Genomic DNA, 8,476 nt, shown 5'->3' with positions numbered 1-8,476 from the left:
TTTCCACGTGAAATATAGACTAATGAATCACATGATCAACTTCCTAGAAATATCTCTTAAGAAATGAATCATGGAAAACATCATGGACTTTCACTATTAGAGAAAGTGAAACTATGTAGGCCACTGATCCAATTCTCTTAAGCATCTCAAAAGGCCCACAATACTGAGGTGTCATCTTGACACATGATCCAATCCTCAAGGATCTCCTCTTGGGCTTGATTTGAAAGTACACATGCTCTCAAACCTTAAACTCCTTGAATGCTCTATGTTGATCCTCATAACTCTTCTACATGTCCCGTGTTGCCATCAAATTCCTTCTAATAACCTACATATCCTACTCCATCTCAACCAAAATATCTGGCCCAATCAACACCCTGTTCACATAATCACTCCGATTGATAGGAGTATTACAACTCTGCCCATAGAGAGCCTTAAATGGACTCATCCTCAAGGACTCTTGATACCAATTGTTATAAGAAAACTCCTCCACTAGAAGATACTCCTCCCACTTACTCTACTGATGCATGACATACATCCTCAACATATCCTCAAGAATCTTTTTAACCCTCCTTGTTTGTCCATATGTCTGCGAATGATAAGTTGTACTGAAGTGAACCTGGAATCTCTATCTCATATGATATTCTTGGGAAGACCATGCAATCTCACTATCTCCCTTATGAATATCTGAGCTACCTTACAAGCTGAATTATTAGACTTCAGTGCAATGATGTGAGCTACCTTGCTCAACCTGTTAACCACAACCATAATGAAATCTTGTTATCTTGATGGCCTCAACAAGCCTGTAATGAAGTCCATGGAAATGACCTCCCATTTCCATTCTAGAGTTGGAATAGGCTACAATAAAAAAACTAGATTCTTACACTACTTTCACATGCTGACAATCCAAACGTCTTGTAGCAAACTCAACCACCTCTTTCTTCAAGTTCAGTCAATGATAGAACTTATTAATAGCTATCAAAGTATCATGATATCTCAGGTGGCATGAATATGGCTTGATAGGAAATTCCCTTCAAATGAGCTTCTTCAACTCACTGTAATATGGCACATAGATCCTTTTCCTAAATCTCACCAAGCCATCTATCGTTAGGTGATACTCCTCATCCCTATCACCTTCACCCTGTTGTTGTAACTTGTGCTTTAGCTACTGGTACCTCTCATCATGTTTCCCTAAATGCAAGATCTGCTCTTGTAAATATGCCCCATATGAATTCATAACTGAAATGTGATTCACCTGCACTCTCCTACTAAGAGCATAAGCAACCTTGTTCTCCTTGCCCTTGATGTATCTGATCTCAAAGTCAAACTTACTAAGGGTATCCAACCATCTTGTTTGTCTGGAATTCAGATTAGGTTGGTCAAATAAGTACCTCAACCCACTATTATCACTCATCAAGACAAACCTCTTGCCATGGAGATAATTCCTCCACATCTTCAACACAGGAATTATAATTTCCAACTCAAGATCATGAATCACATAGTTCTTTTCATGCTCATTCATCTTCCTTGAATCATAGCATACCAGCTTCCCTTCCTGCATCAGGACTCAACCAAGTCCTTCCGGCCAAGATTTTGCACATACCACAATCTCCTTATCAAGATCTGTAATCTTCAAGACTAGAAAATTTGTAAGCAAATTCTTCAACTGCTCAAAACTAGTTGCACACTCAGTCCATTCAAACTTCTTCCCTTTCTTCTACAAATATTTAATAGGATAGCCAATCCTCGATAAGTTCTTAATGAGCCACCTGTAATAACCTGTTAGTCCCATGAATGATCGAACCTCATCCATATTCCTAGGAATTGGCCACTCCATGATAAATTTAATCTTTTTCGGCGCCACTATTATCCCTTCCTTAGAAACAACATTTCCCAAGTAATGAATCTAAGACTAAAAGAAATTGTGCTTGTTGAGCTTGGCATACAACTGATGCTCTCTCAACAATCTCAACACTACTACTATGTGATGTGCATGTTATTCTACATTCTTGCAATATACCAATATATCATCAACAAAGACTATCACAATCTTGTCTAGATAAGGATGCAACACATTGTTCATTAAACACATGAAGGTGGTTGGAGCATTAGTATGACCAAAAGGAACCACCGCAAACTCATACCTCATATGGAATGCACCTGATGATATCTTGATCCTAGATCAATCTTTTACCCCCAAAAAATGTCGTTTTATGCCTCAAAATTCTCCTAGAAGGTTTCAGACCCTGTTTTGCCAAAATGGGTCCTGCCAGTAAAAAGGGTCCCATGAGATGATTTCTCCATTTTTTCCACTCCAAATTCATCGATATGGATGACAAACAATATAATGATCCAATCCGTATAAGAAAGTCTAGATATATTATCATTTTTTGTCCTGTTTAATTTTGAGAAGCCTCTTTCACACAATGTTGTACTTGTTGGGATAATGAGAATAGCTTGTCATAATTGCATCAATTATGGAAAGCCTTCAAACCATTTAGGTTCATGTCCACATAGATCCCCTACTCCATACGTATGTTTTTTGGGGTATGATTTAGAAATAGTACAAATAAATTCATCCATTTCACCCAAACATAAAGCAATGTCCACAATAGGTGATTTTGCAACTGTAACGACCCCTCCCACATTTACCCTCTTTTACAATCTCTCTGGGGTAAACATGAGTTGAGTGTCACTATGATATGACATGACCGTCAAGTTCCAGTTATGAAAGTGGGGCTGACAAATCGATTTTTTTTTAATACCTCTCAGGAGCTCTAAATCACCCAATAGTGAATCCACAATCTCTGATGAGAACTCCTTTTTCACAAGCCCAACACCCCAACCACACCCTTCACACATTGTGCATGTGGTTATGATGCTCCAAATGCACCCATAATCCTGCCTACATCCAATTACGACTAAATTTTCCTAGTTTTGTGCATGTGATGGCAAGATCTATGCCACATTTTTCAGGTTATCCTCGAGGCCACTGCCCAGAACTTCCTATGACTTTCCAAAAACATAACTAAGATGATAACAATGCCAACCATTCAAAACTTGAGCAATATCTTGACCTAGACATGCCTAATACATGATATAATTTTTTTTCAAACATTGGTAAACATAGAATTTATAGGTCCTGAATGAGTATCTGGTCATAAACCTCTGAACTTCATATGAGAATCACCAAGAAGGCTCTTGCCCTCTCAAGCTAGCTAAAACAACACTTATTATCCGCCATCTAATAACTTATAAAATCATGAACAAGAGCATTAGTGAGAATTCATCATAAAACCAATCAGGGCTTCCAGATGCCAAACCATCTCAACCCTTAATCACAGTGATTCCACTTGACCAGTCCAAAAATCACTAACATCCACCAAATTGGTCTCTTTCTGAATTGTCGAGAGCTCTAGGGATTCCATATAAACCGATGTCCTCCAGGGACCCAATTTGTTACATGGCTCCAAAGAACTACCATCTCAACCCACAACCTCTAGGGACCCAAGTTGTCCCAGGGCTCTAGAGATCCTATCCCAACCCACAACCATATGGAACCTGAGAACCAATTAGAAAACGAAATAGGGAACCCACTACACCATGCCTATCTAGGAAATGGAAAGGAAAGTCTAAAACCACTGTCATTCCAAGCAAGTCTCCATGTCTATGATAACAAATGACCAAGGAACCACATGCATATACCATGCCTCCAAAAATCAGCAAGAAAATCACACATGCACCCTGTTACCTTCAAAGTATCTCTTGTTGTAGCTATTGATCCAACCTTTTCTTTCGTTTCCCACCAATTCCTTACTTTTCCTTTTCTCTCTTTCTCCAAGTCCAAATGAATGCTAGAATTCTCCAAGAATGCTCTAAGTGTGGAAGAGTGTATGAAAGAAAAGTTAAAACTGACAAAAAGCTAGCAATTGTTTCTCTGATGCCTTTTTATATTGATTTGTCCTTTTTCTTTCATTTTCCTTCATTTTTCCTCTAATTTCCCTTGCATGCAAATTCGTGTCTTTTCACCTTCCTCTACCCATATTTTCCTTTGTTTTCATAATTAAATGCCAGTTATTTCCTCTTTTCCTTTATAAATTTCCATAGCCATTAATAAACCAAAAGTGATGCCCACTATAATATTTACCCACAATTCAACTTGGAATATGTGTCCCATGACCTTGGTCTTATTTTATTAACATGGAAAATCAACCAGGGGTTTTTACAAACCCCTCCCATTTGGACGAACACTGTCATTGGTGTTCTATGATGCCTATAACCAACAAAACATGTTTCCCATGGAGTTTTATAACATAGCAAGATGCAAGATTTACAACATACTAAATTTCTGAAAAAAGCATGACCACCATACCGCTTATTGGAGCCTTATAACACAACTAAATGCATCATTTACACCATACTTCTTATTGTAGCTTTGTAACACAACTCATTGTGGTATTTACAATACATATATGCATATATAACCAAAACACATATACCAACACATCTGCTCAACCAACAAATAAAGAAGGACTCAAAGCACACATTTGATAATTCATCTCCCATGTTGCTTCATCTGGCCCAAAGTGCTTCCACTACACTTTAACATGCTCTATTTCTCGGTTTCAGAGCATGAGTTGTTTCTGATGCAATATCCATTATGGTTCTGGTTGGAACTCTCCCTCTAGTTCCACTTGCAATACAGACAAATCAATCACATGATCAATATCCTGGACATATCTCTTAAGCAATGAAACATGGAAAACGTCATGGACTTTCACTATTGGTAGAAGTGCAAGTTTGCAGTCCATTGGTCCAATCCTCTCAAAGATCTCAAAAGTTCCACAATACAAAGGTGCCATCCTGGAACCTAATCCAATCCTAAATGAGCTCCTCTTGGGCTTGATGTGAAAGTACACATGCTCTCAAACCTTAAACTCCTTTAATGATCTATGTTGATCTACATAACTCTACTGCATGTCATGTGTTGCCTTCAAATTCCTTCTAATACCTACATATCCTACTCAATCTCAACCAACATATTTGGCCCAATCAACATCATGTTCACTGGATCACTCCAACTGATGGGTGTATTAAAACTCTGCCCATAGAGATCCTCAAATGGACTCATTCGCAAGGACTCCTACTAACAATTTTCATAAGCAAACTCCACCAGTGGAAGATACTCATGCCACTTCCTTTGTTGATGCATGACATACATCCTCAACATATCCTCAAGAATCTTGTTAACCCTCTCTGTTTGTCCATATGTCTATGGATGATAAGTTGTTATGAAAGCTAACTTGATCCCCAAGCATGTGAACAACTCCTTCCAAAACTTGGAAGTGAACTTGGAATCTCTATTTGATATTATCATCTTGGGAACACCATGCAATCTCACTATCTCCCTGATAAAGATCTGAGCTACCTCACTAGCTAAATTAGTATACTTCACTTCAATGAAGTGAGCTACCTTGCTCAACTTGTCAACCACAACCATAATGGAATAATGTTATCTTGATGTCCTTGACAAACCTGTAATGAAGTCCATGGAAATGACCTCACATTTCCATTTTGGAATTGGAATAGGCTGCAATAGACTAGCTAAATGCTTAAACTACTTTCACATCCTAACAATCCAAACATCTTGCAGCAAACCCAGCCACCTATTTCTTCAAGTTCAGTAAATGATAAAACTTCTTAACAACTATCAAAGTCTTATGATATCTTGTGTGGCCTGAATATGGCTTGATATGAAACTCCCTCAAGATGAGATTCATCAACTCATTTTTATCTGGCACATACATCTTGTTCCTAAATATCACCAAGACATCTACCATGGTGATACTCCTTATCCCTATCACCTTCACCTTGCTATTGCAACCTGTGCTTCAGCTGCTGGTACCTCTTATCATGTTGCTCTGCATGTAATATATGCTCTTGTAAATTTGGCCCATATGAACTCATAGATGAAATGTGATTCACTTTCACTCTCCTACTAAGAGCATATGCAACCTCGTTCTCCTTTCCCTTGATGTATCTGATCTCAAAGTCAAACTTACTGAGGGTATCCAACCACCTTGCTTGTTTGGCATTTAGATTAGGTCGGTCAAATAAGTACCTAAACCCACTATGATATGTTAGGTCCCTAAAATACCAGCGTATCCCCTTATTTTTATTGTTATGTTAGCCGCCTTATTGTTATTGTCATTGCAATGTAGTCACCATGTTGTTATTATCATGCCCCATAGAAGCCCACTATTGTTATGTTGTGCCCTTACATTATTATTTTTATGTAGGCTCTGATTATATTGTGACCCCTTAGACTCCTGTATATAGAAAGCAGGTATTTTTATTTGTATCATCCAAGAATTTTTCATGTGTGTAATGTAAAGGAGGTTTCCCCCTTGAAGACACTAATTTTTAAGTCGTTGATCTATCTTTTATTCTATTTTGTGAGCTAGTTGCATAACATTTAGTATCACAGCTTTGGATTCTAGGGTTTCGCTTCTTCAAACAAGTCATCTTGTAATTTTCACTTTAAATTTTTTTCAATGAATATTCAGAAGATGAAATTGCAACCTCGTGTATAAATTTCAGATATTGTATCAATATATTTTCCAAGATATGATCTTAGGAAGTTAGGGTTTTTGTAGGGTCCATAATTCCATCTGAAACACGTGACTTAGGGAAAATAGTCATAAATTTCTCTCCGAGAATGAGATTTTAAGTTTGTAAAAATTTTCTGAAAGAGGATGTACTCTAGTTTTTTATATGTCATTTTCAAGGCTGAGAGTTGAAACAGTGACACATGGCACTCCATGCAATTTCACTCTACTGAATCAATTTATAATCTGGTCATCGTGGGATATTGGGCATGACTCTTTCTTGAAGAATCCAATATTATTGTGACTTGTGGGTTCTAAAAAGTCTCAGAGGGCTACTATAGTACAAGATTTCAGACCTTGGAGATTCGAAATTACAGAGATACAACAACTTCAATATTGAGCTCCTTAAAAAGAAAGAAAAAGGTGTGCATTTTTTAAAGTTTGCATAAGTTTTGTTTGAAAAATTAGTTTGAAGTGATTCAAAGGGCATATTGAAGTGTAGATATAATTGTTTCATTTCAAAATTCCTCGAAACAAAAAATGGAAACATCTAGTAAGAAAATAGAAATCTTTTCTACGACACATGAAGAAGAGGAAGAAATGCAACATGATATATCAAAATTGCGAGATCAAGTGCAATAAATTTCACTGTCACAAAGAGTAACTAAAAATGCACTGGAAGCTAAGATGGATGGTTTGAAATCAGACATGGAAGAAATGATGAATTGCAAGCTAGAAGGTTTGAAAGATGGTTTAAAAACTGATTTGAAAAGGGACCTAGAAGGTTTTAAGGAAGGTTTGATAAAATTTCTACAAGAAATGCTTCCTAGTGGTGACAAGGTACTCCAAAAAAAATCACGATGAGGATAAAAGGAATACAAATTATGATTTCAGAGGCTCACATAGTGGGTTGAATACTAACCAAATTCCAAATATCAATATGATAAAGTTTGATGGCAAGTATCGGGTGACATGGATACTACAAATGGAGAAATTCTTTGATCTACATGATGTGTCGAACACACAAAAGGTATGAATTACATCTTTATTTTAGAACAAAATCAATTTGTGTGGTATCAATGGCTTTGTTATCATAATCCACTTGTCACTTTGTCAATTTTTACGGAAGAAATGATAGCACATTATGAGGATACAAAGAGCAGCGCCTTCTTTAGCCAATTTATAAATCTCAAATAAAAGGTTTCAATGGAGGAGCACATTGAGGACTTAAAAAACAAGATATAAGGGTAAATGATATTCCAGAGGAGCATATGATTGATGTATTCATAGGGAATTTAAAGGATAACATCCAACATGAGGTTCACCTTTGGGAACCTGATTCATTGGAGAAGGAATTCAGGATGGAAAGAAAAGTTGAAAGAAAAATTATGGCAACAAGGAAGTCTACCGCTCACAACTGCAAATATGTAAGTGTTGATGCTCCTAGCCTTCCAAGACCTAGATGGTTGACACCAAAAAATTAGAAGATGAAAGAGAAAAAAAGATTTGTTACATTTGTGATAAAAAAATACACTACATGTCATAAGTGTGTTGAGAAAAAAATATTTTACATAGATTGTGAAGAGGAGGAAGAAAAGGAACAAGAAACATTAAAAGAAGAGGATATACACCTGGAACCAACCCCAGATAAAGAAGAAATTAATCTGACCATATATTGTAATGCATTGGCAGGAATAACCACTCCTCAAACTCTCCAGATAGAAGGACATATCAAGAAGAAAAAGGTAATAGTGTTGATTGATTTGGGTAGTAACCATAATTTTATTCATTGTATGATAGCCAAGGAATTAAATTGCTTCATATATCGAGAACCATAGTGTCAAGTGCTGATTGCAAATGGAGGAACTATA

This window comes from Pinus tabuliformis, chromosome 3_1 (genome assembly GCF_031772625.1).
Source record: "Pinus tabuliformis cultivar Carrire ecotype Pingquan chromosome 3_1, CPIR1, whole genome shotgun sequence".
NCBI classification, from domain to species: Eukaryota; Viridiplantae; Streptophyta; class Pinopsida; order Pinales; family Pinaceae; genus Pinus; species Pinus tabuliformis.
Note: the sequence above shows the minus strand (reverse complement) of the source record.